Source organism: Drosophila subpulchrella, unplaced genomic scaffold (assembly GCF_014743375.2).
Source record: "Drosophila subpulchrella strain 33 F10 #4 breed RU33 unplaced genomic scaffold, RU_Dsub_v1.1 Primary Assembly Seq36, whole genome shotgun sequence".
NCBI lineage: Eukaryota > Metazoa > Arthropoda > Insecta > Diptera > Drosophilidae > Drosophila > Drosophila subpulchrella.
This window is the reverse complement of record NW_023665582.1, coordinates 1,082,238-1,103,053: the sequence shown is the minus strand read 5'-3', so window position 1 is coordinate 1,103,053 and position 20,816 is coordinate 1,082,238.

Below are 20,816 nucleotides of genomic sequence, written 5' to 3'. Positions count from 1 at the left end.
AATTCATGTGAGGAGCTTTTAATCTAATGCAACGCTATCGCTTTTTGCGTGAAAACTTATCAAAAAATCCTAAAATTATTATTGAAGATGATGACGACGTTTTCGGTGCGGGATACAGAAATAGGAAAGAATTAAGCAGTTATGAGATTGAAGCATTCGTTAATACAGACGAAGTTGATGACCTAAAAAAATAAATCGACGAATTTTGTATTGAGTATGAAGATATTCTACCCGATTTTGAACTACAGACCTTACGTAATATGAGGAAATTGATGACGGTAGGGGCACACATATCAGAAACCGATATGAAGATTTCGCGTAACATTAGAAAACGCTTCAAAGTAGGAGTTTATATTATAATGCAACGCTATCAGGATTTGGCTGAGATAATTGATAGGCGATATTAATTATATACACATAATAATAACCTATATACATATATATATATATATATATATTAACCTATCAACATTAATAAAAAACTTATTTACTCCTGAAAATAGAATCTTTTAACATGCAACGTTCTCATTTCAGCTTACAGTCGCAAAAAAAAATCAATATTATGTGAGGTTTGTGAGAACTAGTATATACACCGTTAAAAACAAAACAAAATAAATATTGTTTCTGTGCAACGACCTATTGCTTGTATTAATATTCACAAAGTATGGCACTAGAGCGTTGGACAGAAAGAATATCAAATACCTTCAACGATCGTGTGTGTAGGTGTGTGTAACGTGAGTTGAAGAGTATATTTTTTTTCTGTGTCGATGAAGAGCATCTGCTATATTTAATAGATCTTTTTACGCGATCAGAAAAAAAAATATTTTTAAAGCCTTCAAAAAAAACAGAAATGCAGAGAAAGTGATGTGAGATAAAGAGTATTTTTTTTTTGTCGCGGAAAAAGATTTGCTATTTATTTAATAGAAGAACTTTTTCCGCGATAACAAAAAAAAGATATATCTAAAGCCTTCAATAATGTGTTTTTTTGTTGTTTTTTTTTTATTATATAAAGCTTTAATAGAAGAACTTTTTCCGCGATAACAAAAAAAAGATATATCTAAAGCCTTCAATAATGTGTTTTTTTGTTGTTTTTTTTTATTATATAAAGCTTTAATATATACAGGAATAAAAGTGGTAAAAGAAGAGAAGAGAAGAGGTAGAAATGTTCCGATCACGCGGGACTGCCGCAAAGCTATACTTCGCGGGACGGATGGCGGTCAGGTTGCCGCTCGTCCTTATGACTCGATGCGTCGACTCCGTTCTCGACGCCTGAGATCCTTCAGGATGCCAGCGGCCATGTTGGCTATCGCATCCCACTCGCTTTGATTTTCCAGCATGCAGCTGATCACGTTGTTCGCTGTCAGGTTGCAAACGGTTGTCAACAACAACACAAACAACAACCAGCACCAAAGAACCAGCCTCAGCAGCAGCAGACAACGACGGCGTTTCCAAAAAAAACACCACTTGTACCAAAATATGTCTATCATATTAACATTACTATTATATTTTTATTATTTGCTTTTGTTAATCTACCTTGCAATTGTAATATATCAAATAATCTTTTCTTGTTATATAGACTGCATCAATGTTGCGATGACTGAAGATACAGCATCAGCAGCAGCAGTTCGAAATAATAATAATAATCACGAACTTAATAATGTTTATTGTAATCAAAATGTTTAAAAAAGAAAAAAAATGAAAATAAATTAAAATACTAATATTTAATATTGTGGTGAAATTAAAAAATCGTATTTAATATTGGGGTAAGCGGGAGGGAGAGCGGGAGGGAGAGCGGGATGGAGAGCGAGAGGGAGAGCGAGAGCGGGAGGGGGCTGAAAATTTTTTTATCACTCACTTATTGCGCAGTTGTGAATTTAAATCACATTTTTTTCTCAAACCATACTGCTATCACCCACTCAGCCAATAAATTTAAAATCCTTTATTTCTTTGTTATCAAAAAAAAAAAGTGAATACTCAAATAAAATTCATAATTTTTTTTTGCATTGAATGCAGTTATCACACATCCGGTGTTCAAAGGCATATCAATCAAAAAAAAAAAAAAATACATACTTTGTATTGTAAGTGATTGAGTGTGTGTGTGTGTGTGTGTGCAAACACTTATTGCGCAGTTGTGAACTTAAATCACATTTTTTTCTCAAAGCAAACTGTTATTACACACTCAGCCAATAAATTTAAAGCCCTTTTTTTCTTCGTTATCACACATAACTTTAAAAAAAATCCAGCCAGCCACCTACTCAAATAAAACAAGGAAGAACGCTTTAGTCGAGTACCTCGACTATCAGATACCCGTTACTCAGCTAAAGGGACCAAAGGAAAATGGAGATATGCAAGCAGCAAATGCGCCACCTACCGGCGGTAGACAGATTTAAGCGTTGTGGGCGTTAGAGTGGGCGTGGCAACTTTTTTTAAAATCGATTTAAGTCGATTTAAATCGATAGGTATTGACAAGACCAATACATTTCAGCTAAAATTTTTTATCTAGCATGAAAATTGTGGGCACCACAGATTTGGGCGGTTTGTGGGCGTTGCGCTTGCTCAAGAATACGGAATCTAAATCTGAAATCCCGTTTCACTATCTTTGATATTTTCCGAGATATCCGCGTTCATATTTACGATTTTTTGAAGTTTGTGGGCGGTTTGTGGGCGTTAAAGTGGGCGTGGCAATTTTTTTTAGGTCAATCGGTAGGTATTGATGAGAACAACACATTTCAGTTAAAATTTTTGTTCTAGCATCAAAACTGTAGGAGCCACAGTTTTGGGCGGTTTGTGGGCGTTAGAGTGGGCGTGGCACTCTTCTGAAACAAACTTGCGCTGCGCAGGAATCTCAGGAATCTGCATGCCTAATCCCAGTATTGTAGCTCTTATAGTTTCCGAGATCTCAGCGTTCATACGGACAGACGGACATGGCTAGATCGACTCGGTTAGTGATCCTGATCAAGAATATATGTACTTATGGGGCCTGTTACATACTTTCCGACGAATCTAGAATACCCTTTTACTCTACGAGTAACGGGTATAAAAATTGAGCATGGGGGTAGAAATAAACAAATTAATAATTTTTTTTTTGCATTGGATGCAGTTATCGCGCATCCGGTGTTCAAAAGGGATATCAAACAAAAAACACATACTTTGTATTTGCAAGTGATTGCGAGAAAATATAGCGTCCACATACACACAGTCAATCATAGTAAAATTCTCAATAAATAGCGCTGGGGCAGTCAAATTCAAAGGCAGTTCATAATTGACTTACATTGCCTAAGTACGTGAACAATATATACACCACCGCCATCCAGACTTAGAACCAGAACTAAGCAAGCAGAAGTAAACATGGAGTCACAAACGATCAAATCCAAGCAAGTGGTAATAGGAGCAGAAGAAGCATCCGATTCAAATTGGTTAAAAAAAAACATAAAAAAAGAATGCAAAATTACAATTTATTCTTCATCTCTATTTTTATTTATATTTTTTTAATAAAAAAAAAATAAATGGTTCCAAAACACAAGTTTCTAAATCTATCATTGATGGTGATGGTGATGCTGCTAGTAGTGATGATGCTACTACTGCTGATGCTGCTGGTGCTGCTGCTGAAAAGGAAGATCCTCGACCCAATAAGTAGAGAAATTCGACAGCTAAAGGATGAAATTGAAGAATTTCGCACGTTATACGATGATGTAATATCTAGCACCGACCTGAGGACCTTACGTACCATAAAAAAACTGTTGTCAGTAGGAACAGTACTTACGCCAGGAGACTACAGAGCCTTACGCCCAATCATGGGGCAATTCATGTGAGGAGCTTTTAATCTAATGCAACGCTATCGCTTTTTGCGTGAAAACTTATCAAAAAATCCTAAAATTATTATTGAAGATGATGACGACGTTTTCGGTGCGGGATACAGAAATAGGAAAGAATTAAGCAGTTATGAGATTGAAGCATTCGTTAATACAGACGAAGTTGATGACCTAAAAAAATAAATCGACGAATTTTGTATTGAGTATGAAGATATTCTACCCGATTTTGAACTACAGACCTTACGTAATATGAGGAAATTGATGACGGTAGGGGCACACATATCAGAAACCGATATGAAGATTTCGCGTAACATTAGAAAACGCTTCAAAGTAGGAGTTTATATTATAATGCAACGCTATCAGGATTTGGCTGAGATAATTGATAGGCGATATTAATTATATACACATAATAATAACCTATATACATATATATATATATATATATATTAACCTATCAACATTAATAAAAAACTTATTTACTCCTGAAAATAGAATCTTTTAACATGCAACGTTCTCATTTCAGCTTACAGTCGCAAAAAAAAATCAATATTATGTGAGGTTTGTGAGAACTAGTATATACACTGTTAAAAACAAAACAAAATAAATATTGTTTCTGTGCAACGACCTATTGCTTGTATTAATATTCACAAAGTATGGCACTAGAGCGTTGGACAGAAAGAATATCAAATACCTTCAACGATCGTGTGTGTAGGTGTGTGTAACGTGAGTTGAAGAGTATATTTTTTTTCTGTGTCGATGAAGAGCATCTGCTGATCTGCGATCAGAAAAAAAAATATTTTTAAAGCCTTCAAAAAAAACAGAAATGCAGAGAAAGTGATGTGAGATAAAGAGTATTTTTTTTTGTCGCGGAAAAAGATTTGCTATTTATTTAATAGAAGAACTTTTTCCGCGATAACAAAAAAAGATATATCTGAAGCCTTCAATAATGTGTTTTTTTGTTGTTTTTTTTTATTATATAAAGCTTTAATAGAAGAACTTTTTCCGCGATAACAAAAAAAAGATATATCTAAAGCCTTCAATAATGTGTTTTTTTGTTGTTTTTTTTTTATTATATAAAGCTTTAATATATACAGGAATAAAAGTGGTAAAAGAAGAGAAGAGAAGAGGTAGAAATGTTCCGATCACGCGGGACTGCCGCAAAGCTATACTTCGCGGGACGGATGGCGGTCAGGTTGCCGCTCGTCCTTATGACTCGATGCGTCGACTCCGTTCTCGACGCCTGAGATCCTTCAGGATGCCAGCGGCCATGTTGGCTATCGCATCCCACTCGCTTTGATTTTCCAGCATGCAGCTGATCACGTTGTTCGCTGTCAGGTTGCAAACGGTTGTCGTTTCAGCTTGGGCTCGGTTCCTAGCGTATAGGGGGCAGATGAATAGCGCGTGCTCCGCGTCTTCGATGCTTCCTGTTCCGCAGTGGTCGCAGTAGGGGTTTGGCTCGTGCTTAAACCTATGCAGGTATTCCTAGAAGCATCCGTGCCCGGAGATCATCTGCGTGAGGTAGAAGTCTACCTGTCCGTGTCGTCTCTGCAGCCAGGGGGTTAGACTGGGAATTAGCCTGTGCGTCCACCGCCCTGTAGTCGCATTGTTCCACCACCTTTGCCATGCCTCGATCGTGTTACTGCGCTGGGTCCTGCTTCCTGTGCTCCCAGTTCTTCGTTCTGCCGCCAGCAGGTCTATCGGTATAGTACCGGCTACCACTAGTGCGGCTTCCTCAGATACCGTGCAGAGGCTGCTTGTGATGCGCAGTGCGCAGCGTCTGTAGACAGCTTTGCACTGGCGGCTGTATGAAGCGGTCTTCATAGCTTCGGCCCATATGGGCGCGGCGTACAGTATGGTAGATGTCACCACTGTGGCTATGATCCTTCTGCTGTGCTGCTTTGGTTCTCGAGTTTTGGCCATCATCCTTGAGATGGCTGCAGTCGATCTGGGTGCTTTGGCTGCTGCATACGATAGGTGCGTCTTAAACGATAGCCTGTGGTCGATCAGTACTCCAAGATACTTGATTGAGGCGCTTGTTTCTTTTGGTCCGACTCGTATTGTGGCCTTCTCCACAGTCTTCCTGCTGCTTATGAGCACTGCCTCCGTTTTGTGCTCGGCGACTGCTAATCCGTTGTCTGCGAGCCAGCACATAAGGGTGTCTATCGAGAGGCTGCATCTATCCGGGATCGCATAGAGGGTTTTCTCTACCGTTACCAGCGCTATGTCGTCCGCAAATCCCACCACTGTGCATCCTTCGGGTAGTGCCTGCCTTAGGATCCCGTCGTACATGACGTTCCACAGTATCGGGCCCAGGACTGAGCCTTGAGGTACTCCTCCTGTCACCAGGTACTCGTGCTCTCCGGCTTCAGAGGAATATGTGAGCACTCTGTCCTTGAAGTAGTCCGCTACGAGGTCGATCAGGTAGTTCGAGATTCCCATGCGATGAAGTGCCTGCAGGACAAGGTTCCAGTTGGCAGAGTTGAAGGCATTCTTGGCGTCCAGGGTGCAGACGAGGCAGTACTCTTTTGAGCCACCTAGCCACCTTTCTCCTTCGATTGCGTTAGCTGGCAGTTGGGTGACCGTTTGGATCGCGTCAATGGTGCTTCTTTTTCTCCGGAAGCCAAACTGGTGGTCCGATAACGCTCTAAAATGGTCGAGTTCTTTTTCAAGGTGGGTGCAGATTATGCGCTCGAATATCTTCCCCGTTGTATTCAGCATATATAGGGGTCTGTATGAGGATGCGTCGTCGTTCAACTTGCCCGGTTTTGGGATAACCACCAACCTTTGACGCTTCCAACCTATGGGGAAGGTTCGTTGGGTGAGATACATGTTGTACATCTCCGTGAATATACCAGGGTAGCTTGCCACCAGTGTATGCAGTGCAGCATTGGGAATGCTGTCGGGGCCAGGGCTTTTTGGACTTTGGTTTTCCTTAGCGCAGCCAGGACTTTGGCTTCGCTGGTGAGAACAGTGTCGCCTTCCCCGGTAGCTTGCCAGGTAAGGGGCGGCTGGGTGGGGAACAGGGTGAACACTATTTGGCCAAGCTGCGCCGGGCCGCTAGACAGTCTCTCCTCGCGCTGCCTATCTCGCCATTCCACGCCTTTCGTGGCCTTCTCCATAGATGCATAGATGCATCGCACGCCTCCTTCACTCTATCGGCTATGTTCCTCGCGCATGTGTTAGCGTCTCCTGTAACGCAGACGCCTTCCATGTGTGATAGGAGGGACACTGTGTTCAGGGTATGCGCTTTGTAGGTCGTTTGGCGGCTGCTTGGGTTGGCCAGTCTGGGGCTTGTCTGGGTGATGATCAGGGCGTGGTCGCTGTGGGTGTATATGTTTGACACCCTCCATGACAGTTACGTGCCAGTTCAGGGCTAGCGAAGGTCAGGTCGATGATTGACTCCCGACCTGACTTAATGAAGGTTGGTCTATTACCTTCGTTGAGTAGGCATACGTTTAACGAAGCCACTGCCTCAAGGAGGATGGTTCCCCGCTGCGTCGTGCTAGCGCTGCCCCATGTTGTGGACCATGCGATGAAATCACCTGCGATGAGGATAGGGGACCTACCTCGTGCGTCGTCAGCGATCTCCTATTGTTCTAAACTCGCTAATGTGTACGCTCGGGGCTATGTAGCAGCTGTAGAATGTTATCCCGTTGATCTTCGCTCTGGTGTATTCCGTCCTGGAAGCCCTTTGCGATAGGTGTCCAGGGGACTGCCCGCAGCTCCATATTGCTGCTCTGCCGTCCGAACTACGTTGCCATATGCCTTCGTGCTTGTCCTTGTAGGGCTCGCTGAGTATTGCCACCTCAGCCTGCTGCTCGATGACCGTCTGTGCTAGCAGGTCCTGCGCCGCTCTGCAGTGGCATCGCCTGGGCTCCATTTCTCCAGCTTCTCCAGCTGTCCTCCAGCTTAGCCACTTCGGCTTTGCCGCTGAAGGCGGACTTGACTGCTGTATGCAGTTTTTGCGTGGCTGGGTCTGAGGGTTTCTGCATCTTGAGTAGCAGACTCCCATTGTCTGTCCTGCGTAGGCCTTGCACTCCATCTTTAAGCCCCTGAAGGGTAGGCTCGGTTTTGACCAGCTTGAGCATGTCTGCGTACGTTCCTTCGCTGTATTTGATCAGAGCGCTGATTCCTGCGCTTCGCGGTGCGGCTCACGTGGTCTTCGCTTTTCCCAATACTCGCTGCAGTCTCATGGGGCGTCTTGGTTTTACGTCTCACCTGCTGCCAGGGCGGGTTTCTCGGCGGGACCCTGCCTGGGTTCCCCGCGCCAGTATGCGTTCTTGCCTTGCCTTCTTGCCGTGGGGCAAAGAGCGATGGTGTTGTCTGCTGGGTTGCGCTGGCGGTCGGACCCCTGGCTCGGTATTCATCCAGCGCACAGTGGGCCAGAAAGTTAATTTTTTGGCCAAAAATCTGTAATTTCTTTCCTGGGATAGTAAGAAGGATGCAGTTTTTTGCATTTATCTCTTAAAAGATTGATTTTTTCAACGAACTAAAAGTAAAATTTATTGGAGATAGATATTCCAAACCGAAATCGGAAAATTTTACATACTTTTCAGTTTTTTATTTTTAAAAAAATAACTAGAAGACGCACTCAATACATTTTCATACACGATTAAGTGTGAGAGAAAACAAATTAAAAAAAACTAACACCACTATAAAATATGATGGTGTTTGAGATTTATGAACCGTTAGAAATTGCTACTTTCGGAGGCTCCCACTTAAACGTTTATTTAATAATCGACCTAACAAAATTTTCTATTTTTTTCTTCTTGTTATCTGTTTAGATTCCTATAATCAAATTATAAGAAAAAAATTAATTGTAAAATATTGTTTTTTAATTTGTTTAATGTTCATTTGACATTTTCTGAAGTCATCACAAAAGTATGCTTCATATATTTATTTATTTATTAATTTGAGATCATAGTAAAGTTTAAAAAACCAATACTAAGATAGGGGGTAGTGCTAGTTACGAGGCCTTCGACTACGTATTTATTTAAGCTACATTTATATTTTTATACCCTTGCAGAGGGTATATTGATTTCAGTCAGAAGTTTGCAACGCAGTGAAGGAGACGTTTCCGACCCCATAAAGTATATATATTCTTGATCAGCATGACTAGACGAGTCGATCTAGCCATGTCCGTCTGTCCGTCTGTCCGTCTGTCCGTCTGTCCGTCCGTTTCTACGCAAACTAGTCTCTCAGTTTTAAAGCTATCGGGCTGAAACTTTCCCAAAAGTTTTATATCTTTTGCAGGTAGTATATAAGTCGGAACCAGCCGGATCGGACAACTATAACTTATAGCTCCCATAGGAATAATCGGACAAATAAATGAAAAAAAATTATATCTTTGGTGTTTTTTATCATATAACCTCCTAAGCTTGGAAATAACAATTTTTAAATAATTTTGAATTTTGAATTAAATTTTATCGAAATCGGACGACTATATCATATAGCTGCCATAGGAACGATCGGAAAATTTGTGGAAAAATAATATGAAAAAAATTATAGCTTCGGTGTTTTTCAACATATAACCTCTAACGCTTGGAAATAACATTTTTTATTTAGTTCTGAATTTCGAATTAAATTTTATCAAAATCGGACGACTATGTCATATAGCTGCCATAGGAACGATTGGGAAATTGGTAGGAAAATAATATGAAACAAATTATAGCTTCGGTGTTTTTTGACATATTATCTTATACTATTGGGAATATCATTTTTTGTGTTTTTAAATTTAATAATTATAGCTGCAAGGGTATATAAGCTTCGGCTTGCCGAAGCTAACTTCCTTTCTTGTTATAATATATTTTAGTTCTCCTCCGAAAAAAGTACATGAAATACAGCATACCTTTAAGCCATGGTGTGTTCGCTTCGAGTTTCGAGCACCAAATGACAGAAATTGTGAACATTTTTTAGAGAAGAGCCAACAAAGTTGATATTTCTCTTTTTGATATATCGATATAACATTCGATTGTTGGGTTTCAGAAATAAAAGAAGCGGGAATGAATGAAAAAAGTATATTTTAGATAATAGGCAGACTAAAATCAAATTTTGGCGCGCAAAAAGTACATTAAAACCTGACGGAAAAAAATACGGCATACTTTTAGGCATTCTTAGTAAAGCTCATCAAAATGGTTCGATTTCAAATTAAGCCATCAATTAAAACTAAAATTACTGATAACTAAGGCAAAACCGCATCGAGTCGGCGATGTAAATTAAGTAAATTAATTAAAGAATTTATTTTTGATGTAATGACTTCATTCGGGGATGGCACTCAAAAGCACTCGAAAAGCAAAGTACTCATTTGCTAAAAAAAAGCAGTAAAAATCAACGAAAAAGTTTATTTTAGGAAACAAGTAAGTCATAAGAGCTATTTAATATTTTTTACTTGTTGAAAATAATGACTTCTAAAAGTTTTGTGAAGAAGTCGAACAGCTACATCAGCATCTTTGACTTCTAGATTTTTTTTCATTTCCATCAATATTTAATGAATTTTTCACTTTAAAAATACGGTAAAAAACAACTACTTTCCCGAATTCTTTGAAACTTTGGCATAAATTAGTTTAATATATTATAAAAAGGACTCCATACTCGGTCTTGTCATTTTCTTAAAAAAAAAAAACGTATTTTTGGCCAAAAATCGGATCGGCTGGCCCAGTGTGCAGCGTCGCGCTGATCTCGCTTTGCAGCTTCTTCATTGCATGCAATGAGTCGATCGTGGCCTGCGTGACATGGCGGACGACCTTCTTGTTGTTGCTCTTTGTGTCCGTGAACTTCGCGATCATTTCATCGAGCATCTTGCCCTGCTCATCGGTGAGAGCTGCGGCGCTTTTCTGCACCCGCTGCTTCTTGTGGGCTCCATCGATCGCCTCTTCAGGGCTGGTTGGTTCCCGACTTCTCTTTGGGGTGGTTTGGTCATCCTCGTTACTGCCGAAGTTGAACATTGGCTCGGTCACTTTGTAAGGCGCTGACACTGGGTGGGCATCGGGAGCCTGCTCCATCCCCGTTGGCGACCGCTGCACCTTCTGTTTCATCATCTGAAACTTCTTTAGCAGCTCCTCTTCTGCCCTGGCAACTGCAAGAGTCTGGGTCTCGTCATGTCCGGACGACTTCTCCTTATCCATCGCCTGCACTAGTTGGAGGTCCCTCGGTGAGCCGGGATTTCCCCCGGTTACTGCCTGATGGGAGCTATACCGCTTCAATAATGTGTTTTTTTTTTTTTTTTTTTTTTTTTTGTATTCCTTTTTAAACTTTATTACTACAACTAATAAATATACATTTAGAAAGTAAATGGACGTAAGCTGCAGATGTTGTGCGGTACGGCCGCAAAGCAATGCTTCGCACAACCGCGGCAGCTTACGTGTCCAGGCCTCTCCTCTCTCTCTCAGCTATCCTGAGTTTTCGCATTACAGACGCGGCCATGGTTGGCACTAGCGTGCTGGGGCTAGTGCTGACACCGGTCGCTATTTCCAGGGCGGTCCTGTCCTCTACGAACCGTACGCACCCGAATAGGACGTGGCGTGCGTTCTCCTCGATTCCAGAGCCGCAGGATGGGCATCCGTCACTCGTGTCGTGTCCGTAATTCTTCAGGTACGACCGGAAGCATCCGTGCCCACTTAGGATCTGGGTCAGGTAGAAGTCCACCTGCCCGTGCCTCCTTTCCAGCCACGGACTCAAGACGGGAATGAGATCGTGGGTCCAGCGTCCAGAGGTTGCGGAATCCCACCTCTCCTGCCACCGAGAGGGATCTCTCTCTCGCGGGCCGTCTTGCCTCGCGCCTAGTTTGGTCGTCCGTGGTCGTGACCGTTTCCTCCACTTCTACTGCCTCTCTTACCAGTTCTTGCACCGGAACTAGTCCAGCTATGACCAGCGCCGCTTCCTCGGAGATTGTCCGGAAGGCACAGGATATCCTTGTTGCACATAGTCTGTGCGTGCGAGCCACGCCACTCATGTACGAGGGCGTCGTGGCGGCTTTAGCCCATACCGGGGCGGCATAAAGTACTTGGGACGTGACGACGCTCGCTAAGAGTTTCCTCCGTTCCTGCTTTGGGCCCCTTGTGTTCAGGATAATCCGCGCGAGCGATCTGGCGGTCACTGCGGCCTTCTTGTTGACGTACTCTAGGTGCTCTTTGTAGGACAGCCTGGTGTCTATCATGACGCCTAGGTATTTTATGGCTCTTTGAGAGACTATGTCAACCCCTCCGACCGTCAGCTTGGCCGTCTCGACGAGTTGCCGGCTGCTTATAAGAACGGCCTCTGTTTTATGTGCCGCGAGTTGGAACCCGGCAAGTGACAGCCATGACTCCACCTTCCTCACCGCAGTGTTGGCCATGTCCTCCACTTCGGCTATCGTCTTGGCCACGATCGTGATGGCGACGTCGTAAGCGAAACCAGTCACGTGGACGTTTGCAGGCATGGGAAGCCTCAGCACTCCGTCGTACATAGTGTTCCACAACAGGGGGCCCAGGACCGATCTTTGTGGAACCGCAGCAGTAACGAAGTACTCTTTCGGGCCGTCGCTCGTGTCGAAAAGCAGCACCCTTTCGCCGAGGTAGCTTTCGACTATCCTGGTGAGGTACTCCGGGATCCGTAGTCGCTTTAGTGCCTGCATGATCCTCGTCCAGTTCGCCGTGTTGAACGCGTTTTTGATGTCGAGCGTGACCAGAAGGCAGTACTTCTTCGTGCCGCCTTTCCAACGATTCCCGCGTATGGCTTCCGTAGCTGTTCCGGTGACCATTCGGATCGCGTCCAGCGTGGACTTTCCTTTCCGGAAACCAAACTGGGTGGGGGATAGGCCACCAGCCGCATCTACGGCCAGGTTTAGCCGTTTCGAGATGAGCTTCTCGAACACTTTGCCAACAGTGTCACGCAGACAAATTGGCCTGTAGGAGGAAGCTTCACCAGGCGGCTTCCCAGGTTTGTTGAGTAGAAGCAGCTTCTGTACTTTCCATCTCCGGGGAAATGTTCCCTCGCGCAGGCAGGCGTTGTAGAGGTCCGCGAAAGAGCCCGGCCGAAGCCCAAGCGCCAGCTTCATTGCTCTGTTGGGCACTGCGTCGGGACCTGGGGCTTTGTTGTTCTGCAGGCTGCGTCCTGCTTCAGCAACCTCGGCCTCCGTAACTTCCTCGATCTCCCACGTAGGCGCCGTTTCGTGTTGTATGCTTTCCTTGGCGCTACCCGTAGGAAACAGTGTGCGAACAATATCGCTAAGTGTTTCAGGGTCCGTTGGAGAGCGGCTGCCTGCGCTTACTCGCTTTACCACGAGTCTGTAGGCCCCACCCCACGGATCCTGTTCGGCTGCGTCGCACAGCTTCAGGAAACATTCCCGTTTGCTGTCCAGGATGGCGTGCTTCAGGGTCCTCCTGGCTTGCTTGAAGGCGGCGTGTGCGGCCTCGGCCCTGTCGGTCCTTCTTGACCGTTGAAGAGCTCTTCTGGCTCTGAGGCAGGTCTTTCTGAGGGTCGCTATCTCCGAGTTCCACCAAGGTACCGGCTCGAGGTCTCTACTGTATGGTTTGCGCATCAGCATCCCTGTCCTGCACGCATCCTCCAAGCTGGCTGCTATCGCATCCGCGTTGGTGTTTGCGTCTGCTTCCGTGGAGCAGTGCATGTCGGCGAGCCACCTGCTCATCACCTCGGCGTTTAGCGTCTCCTGGCGGTAGCCCTTGACTGCTCTGTTACGGGTTCCTGGTCCTGGCCGTGTGCCCACTGTGCATAGGATTGCCTCGTGGTCGCTGGTCGTAAAGAAGTCGCCGATTCTCCAGTGAGAGCGCCGGACTAACGCGGAGCTCACAAATGCGAGGTCTATGATAGACCCAGCTCCAGCCCGATTGAACGTCTCCTGTGTCCCTTCGTTTAGCAACGTAACGTCTAGCGTTGCAAAGGCATTGAGTAGGGTTTGCCCCCTTATGGTGCTGCTGGGGCACCCCCATTCTTCGGCCCACGCGTTGAAGTCGCCTGCGATGATAGCGGAGTAACGGCCCCTTGCATCGAAGGCGATAGTGTCCAAAGCATGGCTAAAGTCCGTCGTGGAGAGGCTAGGTGCTGGATAGCAGCTGTAGACCCACATTTCGCCTATACGAGCTCGGACGAAACCCGGGCCCTTGTGCACGTCCAGAAAAGATTTGCCGTTTCTTTTGCACAGCCATATCGCGGCCTTCCCCGATGTGTCCGTTATCCAGTCGCCGTCGTCTTTGACTTTGTAGGGTTCACTGATGACAGCCAGGTCCGCCTTACATTCCCTCGCTGACTGCAGGAGTAAGTCCTGCGCAGCCCGGCAGTGATTCAGGTTTGTCTGGATCACTTCCATTCGCGGGGTTTGGCTACGGCTCTTTTTGCGGCGTGAGGACACCGCCTGCTTCCTGCTTCCTCCTCCTTCGGTGCATATAAAGCATACGCTCTCGTTGGGACATTGAGCGATTTTGTGCCCCGTCTTGGCGCACTTAATGCAGCACCCACTTCTGTCCACTTTGCTATGGCACTTGTAGCACCTGGGCTGCGAGTCCCTCTCCTTCACCTTGCAGATAGACCATCCTAACTTGATTTTACCCTTGCAGAGAACCGCTTCTACGTCTCTGTTGGGCAGTCCAACCACTGCCGTCTGGGTGTCTCTGTGTGATGGGCGAAGACTCCTCAATTTGACCGATTCGGCGTTCACGGCGAATTGGTCCACCAGAGCTTTGGTGACATCTTCGGCCTCAACTAGCGGGTCAAGGTCGCTAATCACCACCGTCCTTGTCCACGCGCTTTCGGATAGCGCTCGCACCGCAGTCGCTATTCCTAGAACCGCCTCAAGGCTCTCTTTTATTGCCTCCATGCTGGTGTCCTCGCTTCTGTTGAGCTCCAGAAGAAGGTTCCCGTTCGCTGTGCGCCTGACCTTGTTTACACGGGTGCTGAGGCTTTGCAGCTTGCCGACGTCCCTACGGGTTACCATCGCTAGGACTTCGCTGTAGGTCTTGCCATTTGCCTCCACTATAAGAGCGTCCGGGCGGTGAGGCTTTCGCGCCCGCTTTTTTGGAGCAGCCTTTCTCCAGGCGGTGGTCGCGTCCTTTCCATCGTCCTTTCCAGCGCTGCCTCCCGCGGCTGTTTTTTCTCGGGGGCCTCGGTTTTTGGCATGCTCCTCATGTGGTTTTCTCCTCTTTTCCCGCTGGGATCCCGCTGGCGCTCTTCGCGCAGACGATTGCGCTGGTGGAGTCGGGGGCTCTCACCCGTCTAGAACCGTGCCGGGTTGACTTAGTCTTCGCCACGGGTCGGTTTGCGTCTCCGTTTGAGCGGCGTTGTCCTTTTGAAGACAAACCGGAGTCTGTTGCTCCTTGCTCTCGCTGTTTCGGAGAGGGCCCTTGCATTTGTTGCACTCCGTGGGCTCTTTTTGCTGGTGGGAGTCTCCAACTTGGTTGAAGAAGATCACTGCACCATCTTGGAGGGACTTCATCCTCGAGAACATCGCTTTCATGGTCACATTGATGTGACGCACCAGCATTACGCTAGTGAGGTGGAGGACTTCGTCGAGAAGCGCTCCAATCTCCGCGAGCTGTTCTGGTCCAGTAAGCTAATGGTCCGCTTTGGGCCTCTTAGCAGAGGCAGTTCTTTGCCCACCGGTTGGGCTGCCTGGGTCTCTTCGGCGCTTGGCCGCGTCCTGCAACTTATCATCTTACCGCGTGGACGGCTGGCCCGCGGGCTTTTCCAGGACTGGTGACCTAAGAAGCTTTGAGCTGCTCTTGAACGCTCCGGCTGCTTCCGTACCTTTGTTTTCGTTCCTCCTGCTTAAACTTGGTGCATTCACTGTCAGGACGGCCAAGTTCGCCACCGTCTCGCCAGGTTTGTTGTTGGGAATGGGATTTAGGGCCTCCAGAATCCGTGCCCTGGCCGTGGGGGTTCCCACGGGTGGATTTCCACTTGTGTGGTTGCCACCTGGAGTAGTATCGTTTTTTGTCGACATTCCTTTCATTTGTTGCACTTTATACCTACTGCAAGGTTATTTGCATTTTAAACCTACTACCAGGTTGTTTGCATTTCATACCTGCTGCCAGGTGACGTGACTGCCGGCCAATATGGCACAGACGCAGACCACGCAGCCGCCCAGTATGGGTCAGAAGCTACGTGGGTTTTTGGCGATAAGATCGGTGTGCGCGGATCGAGGTTTCCACCGGTGGCCGCGGATTTCCCCACGACTTTCCGATGGAGGTTATACCGCCTCTACTCGGTCGCCAGAGCCCCGTTTCACGGTGTACCGCGTTAGCGGGGGGGTTGGCAATCAGTCTGCTCCTTGACCTTTGGCACCAGGAAGACCTCTGCCGTGCAGAAGTGGTGTCACTCGTTCGGTCCCGGACTCCTTGCCAAGGAATTCGAGCAGCAGCCTGTTACGTGGGCATATTAGTGCCCGAGTCCTGCCAGGGACTTGGGCCGAGGGAGAGGCGTCCGATATTCTGGCACCATTTGCCGGCATAAGCTACGTCGTATTCAGGTCGTGGGATCTTGGTAAGCCTCTTTCCTCTCCAACGTAACGAGAATAAATATTAAGAGTGCCTGGAAAATAATATTAGTTCATAAAGTTCGTCAGTCGTCAGTCCACACTGCCCCACAAGCTTAGCTGTCGCTTGATCGCAATACGATCGCGCTGTGTTTTGGCCATATTCCCTCCCCTTCACACGTTCGTGTGCCAATGGATCGTCGCGGGCCGCGCAATACGATCCCCTATTGCCAAGGTTGTCCGTCAAAAGTTATGTCATTGTTCTTGACCTACTCCACTTCTCCCGTCAGCACACCCCCTTAATAGAGCTCTAGCACTTCATGTTTTGATATCCTTTTACATTACACATTTATTGGATAATATTTATATCGGCTAGTGCCGTGGATGAATAACATAATGTTGGCTAAATCATATGGAAATTAAACTAATTGACAATTTTTGGTCAGCGGAGAGTATCGAATTTACCACCTGTGAAGGTGCACACATCAGCAAAATGCTGACTATTCACGACTACAAAACGTCGCTCAGAGAGCTCTTGCAATTGTACATACAACAACAAGGCTGATACTCGCCGCTGGAAAAGTTTATAGTAGTCTATAAAACTGTAGGATACTGCACGGATATTTATATATGTATGTTTATAAGAAAGGAACCGTGTTCCGACAAACTTACCCCCTCTTTAAATCCTGGGCGATGAGATCTCGACGCTCCGGATCCTGGGCTTTGGAAAATATTATGTTGGATATATATATATATAAATATACGTGCACCCAAATACGGCTGTTCTTAAGTATACCAATTCACTTAAACACAAAATATATATTTCTATTATGCCATTAGGCATGCGACTTCTTCAACGGCTGTTCATCATGATTCGCACTTTGTTTATCGATTCGGTTGGTTTAAATGTATTTCAGTGCATGTTTGAATGCTTCCAATGTTTTTTTTTGTTGATTTTCACTTGTTCTCCAATTGTATTATTAGAGGATATTGGTCTTTGGTTATGCATGAGTTCACTTTGGTTGGCTCGATTAACACATTTATGTTGCATCACAACTTTCTCAGACGTACGCTACGCCTCTGAACGGATGGCTCCTACAGCTGAACAATTTTCAGGAGCATGGGGATCACGAGTACTGCGGCTACAAAACATCACAGTATGACAGATGTCGTCCTTATTGTTGATCCTCTCCACGTTCTTTGATGACAATGGCGGCGCTGGTCCAACACATAAGGATCTTTCGAGCAGCGATTTGTGTCCTCCTCAAGGACTGTTGGATATGGTGGCTGGTCCTGGTGGCAGAAGACTCCGTGGACGACTACCCCAGGGAAAGTCGTCTTCCCTCGGAGCTGCCGGCTTCCGTCAGCAAGACACACAAATGGATTCTCTCTTCTTCTCTAATTGTCTAAGGTCTTTTATACCAGACTAGAGCTTTTGCTTGGCAGCCGGTATGCATCGGATCACCTAGGTTTTCCCAGTTAGGATTACTATTCCTCGATATCTGCTATCATGGGAGTCAACGGCCGGCTGTTGCACTTTGCCAGCTACTAGAGTATGGTTACCAGTAGGTCGATCGTGGCCGTTGTTCTGGCTACGCGACACCCGAGAATTGCCGAATTGCATTTTCTTCTGCCTTTACCAGTATGAGTCTGGTTAGTCACATGCACCCCTCCTCCTGTCTAAATATTCGTCGTTGTTTCTCTATGTGAATCTTTCTATGTGGAGGGCGTACGTAACAGGCTCGAAGTGATCGATGCGGACCGCATGGAATGACTTCGCAAAAGGAATCTGCGTACGACCATCGTTGTCTGTACCGTGTTTCTTCTCCTTTTTAGGCGCCCATTCACGTGTGGCCTCGACCCACTTCTCTGATCAAGAGTCTCATGTTTTATCGGCTGAGCTGTTCGGGCTGATATCTTCACTGCTGTTGCTTTATGTTAAAGGTACATTATGTACTCTAGTATTTTTCATATACTTGGCGCATGGAATCTGTGTTGGATCTAACTGACGATCTTTTAAAGCATATTTATTAGAAATGTTTGATTTATATGTTTGTACTTTTGTACTATTAGGAAAGCTTTGTAGTGTTGGGCATGTTTTTCGCAGTACTTTTTAACCAGTGGTCCACTCGGAGACCCTCCCTTTTGAATTCCGCTAACGAAGTTAATGGGGATGTTAGCAGCAAGCCGCCCATCTGGGAGTTCATGTTGTCTTTCAAAAGCTCAACAAATTCATCTTCAGCGATTTTATGCTTCAGTTTGAAATGCAAGTTGTGCATACCGGAGACATAATCGCTGAAGGTTTCGTGCTGTCCTTGCTTGCGCTCCATTAATTCCTTGACTTTCATAAGGTCACTTCCGGTAGTGGAAAACGCTCGTTCCATCTCCTGTATCAACGAATAGTAGTCAAGGTCGTAGTCTTCGGCCTTGTTCTCCATTAACTGCCAATACCATTTCGTGGCTGCACCTGCCAACAGAAGATGGAACTCACGAAAGACTTGTTGGCGACTGAGGTCGTACAATTCTTGCAATCGGTCTACGCGGAACAGGATACTTTCAACTGTCATGCCGCGTCCGCTTCCATCTAACTTTATGTTCCATCTGTCTAATCTGACGTCTTTTGGTCTTGGTCCCTGAAATGATGAGCTCCGATCGATCTCTGGATGCAGTTGGTGACTCGTCTCCCTCTCGTTTGTTCTGGACTGCCTGTGGGACGGGGTGTCCATCCGCCTGGGTGTTCTTAACCGGTCCATCTGGCTATTGAGCATGTCCTGTGTTACCGGTTCCAGAGGCGGGGTCTCTTGGTATCTCAAAAAGCTGTCCGTTGGATTCGGAACAGTTCGGGGCGGCGAAGGCAGTCGCTTCTGTTCGGGTCTCCTGGATATCGGAGACTGCAATTCTGTTATCTGTACTTTCAGCGCTTCTATCTGGGCACTCATTCCACGCTGCATTTCGTTGCTCTGCCTCAAGAGCTCTATCAATCTTTGTTCACGTCGCTCGGCAGCCTCTAAGTTGTCCTCCTCGTGCCTCTGAAATTGGGGAAGCATACTTGATCTCCCTTTCGGCGGTCCTAGGGGTAGATTCTCCCCTCCTTCCATTTCCGTATATTGGTCCAAATTGTTTTCTTCGGACAGGGTATCAACCTATCCTGGCTGATTCTGTGCGAGCTCCCACGGCTCTCTTTCAGATGAGTCTCCTAGCCTTTTCGCGCTCGCACTCCAGGGTTGGTGATTGTCTCCGCGCGTTGTTGCTCGGGTCACTCTTCCGGTGCTGGGTTGGAATGACCTTCTTCTTGGCCCCCTTCATTTATATGATTGGACCTTCTTTAAAGGCCTCCGCTTTCTTTTTATAGATTGTCACTTTGTGCGGATTAACACACGCACTAAAATTTGTCTTCACTTTTTTGCGTTTTGGTATAAAAGGTTCACGTGATTCTTTTCAAAACATCCGGTCAGCGACGTATACGCTGAATAAGTCGACAATAAAAATGTTTATAAAGTGGAAGTGCTTCTCTCTGCTTCTCAAGTTTCTCTTCGGTCAAGAACCGTCCGATATTTAAGCCCCAAACAAAAACAAAATAAATTTCCCTAACTAGGGGTGTTAGCCGCTTCTACACAACGCGGTTCCGCTAAGCTAACATGCCCTTACTTTCCCTTTTTCTAGACATCCCAAATGTTCCAAACGGAATGCTGTGTCTAGATAAGGAATCTGTCCAAAAACCCCCTCCCGCCAGTCGTCGGAAAACAAGTTGTTTGACCGATCATTCTCGGGCTCCACAACCGTCTCCTATTTCTCTGGACTCGAACCAAGCAAACGACCTGACCAACTAGCCTAATACGTTGTGGGGCGTCGGCCAGAGAAACTAAAAATCGTCCACCGCCCAAATATGTCAAGGGAAACAGCCAAGACTCGAACCAAGCAAACGACCGGACAAATGCCTAGTACGTTGTAGGGTGTCGGCCTTGCGTTTCCTGTCAGTTCCCCCACCCCCATTCTGTCCTGGATCGACAAAGGAACAGTAGACCCGCACCGCAACTGCTAAATGCGTTACCGTAATGCTTGCGCTCCTGCTCTTTCTGGACTCGAACCAATTCAAACGACCGGGCAAATGCCTAGTACGTCGTGTGGCGTCGGCCAGAAAGCACCTACAAATTGTATTTACGTTAATTTTAACAAATAGTCGGTCGACACTTAGTTGTAGGTATAGTATTATAAAAAGGATAACTCATAGTTCTTGGATAAAGGGAATTTCGGTAAATTTGTCCATGAACAAGACAGGGAATTCCTCATGTTAAAAATCATTTCAAGGTCAGGCCTCTATTCTGCGACAAAGTTCTGATTGAGTGGTCACTCAACACTGACAGTCACAGAAGTTGAGGACTTTACAGTTACTAATTTAAAGACAAAAACAAATAAGTAGGTGCATATTTAAAATTATTTAAGTTCCCTGCTTTATATAACAGTCAAATTACTCATGGCAAATAAAGATGAAAGCTTTGCCATCCCTAGGTACATCCACTCCGATACCGTAGGTACCGACT